This window comes from Plutella xylostella, chromosome 27 (assembly GCF_932276165.1).
Source record: "Plutella xylostella chromosome 27, ilPluXylo3.1, whole genome shotgun sequence".
NCBI classification, from domain to species: Eukaryota; Metazoa; Arthropoda; class Insecta; order Lepidoptera; family Plutellidae; genus Plutella; species Plutella xylostella.
In genome coordinates this window covers 6,806,167-6,817,231 of record NC_064007.1, presented here as the reverse complement: position 1 = coordinate 6,817,231, position 11,065 = coordinate 6,806,167, and the positions used below count along the sequence as shown (strand labels likewise).

The 11,065-nt window shown below is 38.7% G+C and overlaps 1 protein-coding gene across 3 annotated transcripts in view; it reads right to left on the bottom strand.

The window, feature by feature from the left end:
• The window catches only part of LOC119691823 (trypsin CFT-1-like), a 238,995-nt gene that overhangs the window by 150,972 nt on the left and 76,958 nt on the right, over nucleotides 1-11,065 (bottom strand). The window lies entirely within an intron of this gene.

Genomic DNA, 11,065 nt, shown 5'->3' with positions numbered 1-11,065 from the left:
ATCATACGAAGACACTGACCAAACACCATCACCAATATCGAGCTATGGAAGGTTACAAACCAAAAGCCTATAGACATAGACGTCCAAGAGCGAAAATGGCGATGGCTGGGCCACACACATTAAAGACCTGATGATCATATCCCGAAAGTGGCCCTCCAATGGAAACCCCAGGGCGGTTCAAGGCGACCCGGTCGACCAGCTCATACCTGGAAGCGGTTCATATTCAGCGAGGCCCAAGAGAAAGGGAAGTCGTGGCCAGAGCTCAACTTGCTGGCCCACTGCTACCGCTGATGGAAGCGCCTGGTGTCAGCCCCAGACTCCCCGGAGGAGTAGCGGGATTGAAGAAAAAGAAGAAGCATGGGAGAACCACCAGACGAAGTTGAAAACTGAGGACAAGATTTGAATAGCCCTTGAGCAGCTATAAATCAAAAATAATCCTGGTGCAGACAGCATTACCTCATAGCTTCTGAAACCTGGAGGTTTTACTAGTCTCGAAGCCTCGGACAGCTCAAGAAGTAGTGCAAGTCGGTTGCTTGTACTGGTATAACACCGGAGGCATCGTACGAGAGTGTCGTGGTATTTTTTCAACAATGGTAACCGTTCTAAGGAACTTTAAATAAAAACTGTTCTATGGAACTATGGACCGAGGCTATATAAGTGAGATTTATGTACGTTCTCAAGGATCATTTAGAACCATTTCACTAATTGGTTTGCCGAATTCTTAATCACCATAGATCATCAAACCTATCTTTTTTCAATCCAATTGTAAGAATGTGCCGTCTGTATAATGACTTTGCCTGCTCTAAAGATTGTGATGTTGATGTCTTCGATCCAAGAGTATATAAATTTAAAACGCTAGTTCGAAGCTTAAAACTTGAATAATTACTTGTATAATATAGATTTACTATTATTTAATTTTGTATAAGCATTGCTGCTGTATACTTATAAACTTGTGTTAGCTTAAGATTTTCATGATGTGTATACATACCTAGGTAGTTAATCTAGTTCTTAATTTTATATATGAATACCTCTTCTCATGTTACGATTAATTGCTGTTTTGTGTACCATATTGTTCAATAAAATAAAATAAAACAGTAAGGCTAGAAATAGTGCTCGACCGATGGTCAGCGCTGACCGTCGCTTGACGTAGCTATATCTATGCAAGTCTATGAGTGCAGCTACGCTGACGGTACGCGCGTGATTTCGTGTAAAACGTCGGTGCAGCCGTCGGTCGGGCTCGTCGGTCAGCGTACGTGTCGGTCGACCAACGATCTATGAGCTTGTAGGGACGCTTTCAGTGCTTCGCTGACGGAGCGACCGACCGCGTGACCGACCGCATGGATTCAACACGTATCGCAGTTTGCCGTCAGCGAAGCATTGAATGCATTTTGCAACCGACGCGACGGTAAGCGCTGACATTCAGATGGTACGGTCAGGACGTACCGTCGGTCAAGCACTATTTCCAACCTCAGGCAGATTATACAGAAGACCAAAGATTACAATTAAACTTGGTGGCCTTGATTGACCAAAAGCTTTGGATATTTCATCGAGACGTGGACACTTCTGGAAACCTTGCAGAGATGTCAAATTGAATGTCGCTATATCGATGTGTTGAGGTATCTGTAAAACGCCGCTACTGGCATAGCATCGACTGTATGCTTGTCTAGGACCACAAATCAAGACTGAATTGCAAAGAGTAATTCAACAGAGGCATTTAATATCGCCAAAACTGAACAGAAGTGCACTGTAATATGTATTTAAGAAATAAGTCTTATTTAATTGAATGCTTACATTAAACCAAATTCGGTGGTAGTTGCATGGGAAGCCAAAGATCAAAGTTGCTCAGGAATTTGTCTAACTTGGGCAATAGGCAGACTATTAAACTAGGCAGAAGACAAGCATACTATAAGTTGACCTGCATAAGGTAAACTTCGTCACACATTTACCTTGAGTCCGTTTCTAAAGTCTGAACTCAAAGGTCTTCAATCAGTGCACCCTGCCAGTGATGACTTCTGGTTCAGAAACGGCTGTGACTGTTGGACTCCTCCAACGGATTAAAGTCGCTTATCGAGCAATAGAAACAGCTATGCTCGGCGTTTCTCTGAAGAACTACATCAGAAATAAGGTAATTCGTAAGAGATCTCAACCAAGCTTTTAAAATCTTCCTCAAGCTGAAATGCCAGTGAGCCAAACATTTAAGGCTGTCACTAAAGCTAGAAGAAAATCAGAATCTGTCAAATCTAGTGAGGGGGGGTTGAGGTATGCGGGGCGTTCTCCGGACAATGACATGAAATTTTAACATAGTACTCGAAAACATTAAAGTGAAGACATGCCACTTTGTTAAACATATACTAAGTAAGTAATATTGTTTTGTAAGTGATACGAAAATATTTATTTTTATTTGTAAGTATTTTTAATATTTAATCATTAATTATAAAAAGTCGTGCCCGTGCCGATATTTATACAGGTAGTTGCAAAAAGGGTATACTAAACTAAGCCGAAACCTACGTGTGCAGCATGTTATTGATGTTATGTCTAAAACCCTGGAAATGAAATCAGAATGTAAAAATTCGCGTTTTTTTTTTCGCGAATTAAGTATAGCCTCACTTGGGGGCAGATTTTAATATAAGAGGGACTACAGGGTGTTGTATTAAAAAAAGTATAGTTAGCCGAAAGGGCGTTACTCTGAATAACTTTTATCCTACGTATTTTTTTATATTCGTGAAAAAAAAACGCTTCTCCATATATTTTTTTTGGTCACGTGACCTTTTAGTTAGACGACCTGTTTTATTTTGGTGTTTTAAAAGCAGAACAGTAGTTTGCAGAACTCTGCATATACAGGGTGTCCCAAAAGGTTACGTAGCTGGCAAAGGTGGTGATATGGGGTGGTCTGGGTGAGGTATAATATGTACTTAAGTATGTGTATTTTGGATATGATAGAAATAATATTTTTGTTTCTTAAAACCAAAAAAAAATAAAACCTTGTTGCGCTCTTTTGCTCACTGTAAGTACCTACAAATATTGCTGTATTCAAAAAATTGCGGTTTTGTAATAACGATTATAAAAAAAGTTATTTTCAAGTCAAGGAGTCAGTACCTAATAACAATTTCAGTCAACACCAGGTGAACTGAAAAAAATAGATAGTTCTTATTATTCTGTAATCACTTTAGATCGCAAACATTGTAACTCCACTTTTCTCGGCGAAAAGTCAATTAGTGTCAGTTGGTGTCAATTAGGGCATGCAATACCGGAATAATTTTCAATACCGGTATTGAGTTTCGGTATTACTACTTCGGGATTCCGGTACTAATACCGGTATTAGACTTTCTTGTTGTTATAAATGGCAAATATTGTGTTTAAAGGACTATAGGCCAAAATTAAACAAGAAAAGGCAATCAAATTCTGTAATTATAGATATAGATTTCTACGACAATTGAGTATTAGAGTTAAAATGATAGATTTGAAAAAAAAAATTTGGTGTCGGTTTACGCATGGGCAACAGTAGATTTCCAACGGCCAAAAACTACATTAAACTATTGGAAACAAGTGCGCTTTCATAGTATATAAGAACACAAGGCTAACTATACCTTAATCGCTTTATTTATAGCCTAAAAAGTCCGATTCCGGTATTACTTCAATACCGGTATTAACTTTCAATACTGGTATTGAAAAATACTTATTTTTTTTCCGGGTTCCCGGTATTGCGGTATTGTATGCCCTAGTGTCAATAGAAACGTTTTTTTAATTTACATGTTTTGTTTTACTCTTTATTCGAAAAAAAAAAACTGTATTCCGCATTTTACAATTTGTTTTACTCTAAACCAGAAACCGTGATTTTTAAACAAGAAAAAAAAAAAAAAAAAAAACACGCACTCACGCCTTGTACTAATGTACTCCCTTGCGGGGTAGGCAGAGGTGCATTGCTGCACCCACTTTTCGCCAGAGTGTTATGTTAGTCCCAATGTAATAGGGGGCGGGCCTATTGCCATTTTACGGGCACATCCAAGACCTGAGAACAAATATCTGTGTTTAAACAAATATCTGCCCCAGCCGGGAATCGAACCCGGGACCATCGGCTCAGTAGTCAGGGCACTAACCACTACGCCATTCGGTCGTCTTACAAGAAAATTTAGTAATTCCCTTTATTCTCATACACAACGTGCGATGTAGGCGAGCGTGAACGAAAACTATGCAATAAGCCTTTGTTTTATTACTACTTTACTAAAATAAAATAACATACTCAACAATGTTAATATTTTTTTTTTGCAATATTGTAAAATTAAAATCTAATTATTAACATGAATTTCAACTTTTTTTTGACGGCATGACGGCTGCTGCAGCTACGTGCTGTCCAGACCTCCAACCAATCCCACCAGTACTGCAGGTTGCGTCGAATACGAGCCATTCTCTTCGACTTGACAAAACAGGTGCTCCTGGAAGGGCCATAAATCGCACGGCACCCGTACCGTATAGAGGCAACGGACTCCTTTGCAACAGCCTCCCAGATTCCTAAGTAGCCCATGCACTGCATGGCGAGCACAGCTCCAGCTTTTCGTAATGAATCCTTGGGATGTCAGCCCTCTAGGAACGCGGTTACTATTTTTAAGCTAAGAGCTAGTTCTCATCCTGCTCCGACAGTGAACGAACGCAAAGTATTGTACCCACTATCGATCACGCATTTCGGATGCCAAACTGACTGTCCGAAAGGTCGAGACCTCTCTGTGTCTGTGTAGATTTTCCTCCAGGAGTGCAAAAAAAAAAAAAAATATTAATAATATATAGGTATATATGTATATAAAAGATAAAATATATATATATATTATAAGCTTCCACATTGAGTAGTGAGTAGTTAAAAGATGAAGACAAAAAACAACCAAACTCTCACAATATATTGATCTCCCAAAAAGGCACGGACATAAAGTCTGTGGAGTGATAATAAAATCTTTAAAAAAAAAAAAAAAAAAAAAGGTCGAGACCGTACCACCACGTAGGGTAACGTAACGTACCTTGGGACGCTTGTACCTTGGGACATTGATTGTATTTTAAAAACCGGCTAAATAAACACATTAAAATTCTACCCTAGGCATAGTATTTTACTCGCTTGGCAAAACTAGTGAGTCTCGTGATCATACCAGCATGGAGTGTGTGGTGAAGACAATATGAAGTTTTTTGGAGTCAAAAGTAGCTTTTGTATAGTTTTTTGTGTTGCTTTATCTCATTGAGGCATGCTCAAAGTAAAGACATGGATGTCACGTATAACTTTTCAGTTATTTAATTTTATGACATGGCAATTATCTGAAAGATTCCTATTAATTAAAAATAAAGATATTTAAATTATGGTTAAATATTGCTTTTTTGTACCTTGGGACACGATTAAATTTGTACCTTGGGACACTGTTTCCTATGGCTTTGTACTATGGAAAATGCAAACATCTAAATAACGCCTTATATCTCTGTTCTTATTAGTGCCAGAGTGAAACTAGACAGAAGAGAGATGCAGTAAATAAATAAGAACAGAGATATAAGGCGTTATTTAGAAGTTTGCATTTTCCATAGTACAAAGCTATAGGAAACAGAGTCCCAAGGTACAAACGTGTAACGTACCTTGGGTCAAAACAAGCATTTTTACTTTTATCTTAATTTAATAAAATCTGGCCACACTAAAGCTTAAGCACAAATACTAGTGATAATAGATTATATATCCTACCGAATAAAGAAAATTTCACATTAATATCTTAGTTGTACGCTGCGATAGCTTCATTCAAAGTTGGGGTAGTCGAAAATGTCCCTAGGTACGTTACGTTACCCTACTACAGAGGTATGACTCGTTCGAAGAGCTTGTCAGGCTCTTACAGCAGTTAGATGTGTCGGTCAACGGAAAGATAATCTACAGGCCTGCTTTATTTATTTAGGAGCACTAATGTGGCCTCCTTTCAGTCATTGAGAAACTCACTGGCACTCAGGCTGCGGTTGAACAGGAAGATAGACTGTCTAAACAAATCCTTTTTAGGCTAGTTAAAAAAAAAACTTTAGGTAGGTAGTATGTTAACTAGAACTACAAATAAAACAGTATATGTGTCTCCTCTTAAAGTTGGTCACGAGGAGTTACGATGATTACGATCTGAGGTGACGCTGACGATATACAAGGTGTTGCAAAATGGGTATAAAGCTAAGCCAAAAGTGGATTTAGGGGTCATTCTGATCCACTTTTCTTCAACAATTTTGAAAATTCACAAAATAAAACCTTTTACAAAGAAACTTATTCGATCACGTGACTTTTTACTATAAAGACCGAATTTATTTTTCGAGAATTTCCAAAACTAGTAGAACAAAAGTTGTTCAGAATAATTCCCTGAGTCACCGCCTGTTGGCATAGTATAATCTTTTTGCAACATCCTATATAGGTAATATCAGGTTTACCTGGACCTGTAGAGTGAGATTTGACCTGGCAAGGGGAGTCACAATAGATCTTTTAGGTTGCAGTGGCGAATGGGCACTGGTTTCCCTGCCCATTTCTATAACTATAACTATATGTAATTTTATGGCAATTCAATAATGGTATGACATTTACATATTTGAAAAAATAATAAAAAATATTGGTACATTACCTATAACCCTAATAAAAAAAAACTGGTTCAGCCCTTCCTTTAAACTTATAACACCCCTCTATTTCCTTCAGGAGTTCAAAAGCTGTGTTAAATACATATTTTTTATGAGTTTTTTTTAATACTAGACGACCGTATTGCGTAGTAGTTATTGACCCTGACTACTGAGCCGAAGTTCCCGGATTCGATTCCCGGCTGGACCAGATCTTTGTTTAAACACAGATATTTGTTCTCGGGTCTTGGATGTGCCCGTAAAATGGCAATAGGCCCGCCCCCTATTACATTGGGATTTAAACAACACTGGCGAAAAGTGGGTGCAGCAATGCACCTCTGCCTACCCCGCAAGGGAGTACATTAGTACAAGGCGTGAGAGTGTATGTATGTGTGTATATATGTAGATAAAGTCGCACTTAACCGCTTTTTTTGCAAAGCTTGTTAAATACCTTCATAGATTTAAAAAAATATGTACATTTTAGTTCTTCAATTTTTAAAAGTACTTATACTTTTGAACACCCTTTAGTGTACAGACTACCACATCTTAAAATATATATTATAAAAAATTACGGTTTTTGGTTTCAAATAATACAAATTGAGAACTTAATTTTCAACACCCTGTATATTGTGTAGCTTACCTAGCATACACAACCGTTAATTAAAATAAAATAAAGTTAAATTATTACCCCTCAGAATATAAACAGGCTCGCGCTTTGGCATACTGTATTGACCGTATAGTTCTTATTCGGAGAATTTAATAAGTGTCATTATGTATAATGTTTACCTTTATCTATGCATCTGTAACTCTATAGTAAAAAATGTAAACAAATCGAAAAGGCGAAATGTTTTCTAAGAATTTTCGGCTTTTCTCCATCTAAAATGTTTAGAAAATTAACTTTTCATAGCAAATGCATATGTATTATAATATTTGCAGTCATCATTTGTTGATTTAATCAGTTTTTGTGAAATATTTGATTAAAAATAAAATGGCGTGGGTATCGCTCCTAACAGGCCGCCACCAGGGCGACGACTGAAGAAATCTGAAATCTGTCACGGCGTCATCATTTTTAAACCGGAATTTATTAGTTTTTTGTAAAAAAAGTTGACTTCTGGTCCATTAAATCCAACTCTTTAAGGTAACTTTGTTAAGAATTTAATTACCTACACATACATATAAGATTCCATGAAAATGGGCCCTCTGATTTCGAGGGTTTTTTCATAATAAGTCGAAAAATGGCAAAAGACATGGTTTGTTTGCAATTTTTTTTAACATACTTATTATAATCCTGCACCAATTTCTAAGCAACTAACATGTTGAGTATACCCTCTGCTACAATATATATTTTTCTCAAAGTGATAGAAGCTACCGTTTTTCCAATCTAATCAAGTATATCAAACCGACTTTAGCATTTTAGGTTTCGTAATCCCCTTAAAGCAAACATCAGACTTCAGAACTGCTATAGGCATGCTCGCAATGTTGCTTTTGTTGCTCTGGAAGATTCGGAGAACTTGGACAGAGTCACTATTTCTTCGACAACGACGTGGCAGTGTTGGTGCTGCCGACCAGTATAAGCAACTACCGGAGCAGCTCGGTGCAGCCAGCCGCCATCCCCCCGAGGGGGTATGTGGTCCCGGACAACGCGTCTGTGGTAGCTGTCGGGTGGGGACAGACTGATGTGAGTATCTAACACTTCACCTTGCGGATCTTATTTGATAATAAATGGATGTTATAAACCCCATGTTTGGCATGATACCCCAATGAGCCCCTGAGTCATTTCTGTCGACTTCCTATACCACTACTGTAATACCCCGTAGATGAAATGCAGCAAATCAACCTCCCTCGGGCTGCGGCACGTGGGGCTGCGCACGGTGGACCGAGACACCTGCGCCGCGCGGTGGGGGGCTCCGGCCGTAGACTCCATGCTCTGCGCGGCGCTGCTTGATGTTGGAGGTACGTTTGACGAGTTTTATCGAGTGCGTTTGAAGTTTCATGAAAAACCGACCCGCTTCGAAGTCACAAGATTCATGAGTGTTTGTGAGAAAGTTTGTGTCCACACATGTTGGGTATTTTCCAGACTCGTCAAGCCGCCATAGCTCCTCTAACAATAAGAGTTTGTCCCTTCACAGGAGCTGGTGTTTGTATGGGTGACTCAGGTGGTCCCCTGGTGTACAACGGGGTGGTGGTGGGGGTGGCCGCGTTTATTATGACATGCGACGATTCCTTCTACCCTCATGTGTTCATGCGCGTCTCTAGCTATATCGACTGGATCAACAACACTGTAAGTAGTATAATGAAATATAGAAATAGAATAAAACCTTGGGCCGGTGCCTTGCTGTACTGCTCCCTTGCACCCCACGGCTGAGAATGCCCCCCTTAAATAGTTTCTTCTCTTAACATTTCTTTATGACGAACAAGACCTCAGTATGGTGAGCAAATTTGATGAAATTAGGTAGGTAAGTACAGTAGGAAGATGATACCCTCGATTTACATTATAATTTTAAACTTTCCAGGTAAGTCAAAACCAGGTTGTGGCTGTGCACAAGAACAGTCACAACAACGCCGTGGCAGCTGACGTCACCAGTCTGATGCTACTCGCCTTCGCAACGTCAATTAATTTGGATATTGTTTTCCGAAATCTGATTATTTTTTTAAGTAAGATGATAGTTTTAGTGTAAAAAGAGGATGGGCGTTTTGGGACCTACGTCCAATAAAGATGAGTCACACATCGAACACGTATTTTAAAAATGGGAGATATTACTTTCAACAGGTTTTATTTATTGATATAATAAAATATAATAATATTAAAATGAATAATGATCATTTTTTTTTTTTATTTAGCCATTTCAGTGTCCCACTGCTGGGCAAAGGCCTCCCCATGTTCACTCCACACGTCTCTATTGTCGACCACCTGACGCCAATCCGGCAAAAATCTGTCCAGGTCGTCCCGCCATCGCCGCCTAGGTCTACCTGGGCGCCTGCGTCCGTCGCTCGGCACCCACTCGGTTATAATTTTTGCCCACCGGTCCGGGTGCATTCGCATGACGTGGCCTGCCCAGGCCCACTTCAGCTTAGCGGTCTGTGCACCTACGTCTTTTATGCGAGTGGCGGAGCGCAGTGTGGTGTTTCTGACGCGGTCTAGCCTGGTCACACCCAGTATGCTACGCTCCATCGCTCGTTGGCAAACCTTCAGCCTAGACTTCTGATGTTCCGTCAAAGACCAAGTCTGAGCGCCGTAGGTTAGGATGATCATTTGTAATAATAAAAATTAAAAAATGAATGTCAAAAAATAACAAAAACATGAAAATTACAGAAATAAAATATAAACACTTTCAAGGTATGATAATTCTAATTGGACAGTAAATCAGGAGTCGCTTCTCTTATTCATATTCTGCAAAAAAAAAAACCTTTTCAACGGCGTATCACTCATTTCTATTGGTGCTGGTCCCAGCTTCCATAGATTTGTGTCCATCCTCTTGAAAACAGTTTCATTTAAATAATTTAAAGTTTTGTAATTTAACATAATTTTTATAAATTTATATTTAAAAAAGTGGCATTATAGGTACTAAAGAAAGTTTTTCATTTCCGTTCATATGGTTTTTTTCCTATTATACATATAGGATGTTGCCGGAGTGGTATATGTAGATTATGTAGTTACCTGAAGAGGGGTGACACAGACTCATTCCGTGTAGCTTTTGTTAGGTAGTTTAATTTAATGATGTTGATGACTTCGAAATTTTGTCTTTTATTAAATTAAGTAAATGTATTTTTAACAACTTATGATTTTTTATTTATCTTTCCTTGGCCCCATTTGGTACATTAAAACTATGTAGGTACGTATAAAGTTTATTAAAAAGACGTATGTAGAAAATGTTTGTTGTGCCCTAGAGTTCTCTTGCAAAACTAAAGGTACCTAGCGTAAAATTAATAGCTACATCTTGTTCGCGACAATCGATAGATAGAATAGATAACTCGCGAAGGTTCTGGAACATTCTATCACTTTCCAGTAGTTTCGATAAAGTTCTAGAAGGATTAGTATGGATTCAATAGATCTACAATAGTCTGGAAGCTTCTAGAACAATAGTTAGGGAATGTTCCACAACGTCCGCGAACTTTCTAGATGCTAAGTTAAGTACTTATAGTTAGTAGATAAGTATAGATTGTTCTACCTACTTAGTAATAATAATAATAAATAGTGTGACCCCGAGTATCTCTGGAACTTTCGGGAAGATTGCTCGCCGGCCTATATAAAGCGAGGTGTCCGGCGCATATTAAGTTCAGTTTAATAGTAACAGTCGAACAGTTCAGTTCTAATAGAAAGCTCGAACAGTGAACAACTCCAGAGACACTCGAGGTGAATAGTGAAAATTAATACTGGTGTTTTCTTTGAATTCGTACCACCCGGCATTCGTGTTAGTTGTGAGTCGTGTCGAAGGGGCTCACATTCATGGTCCTTCGAGCCGGATAG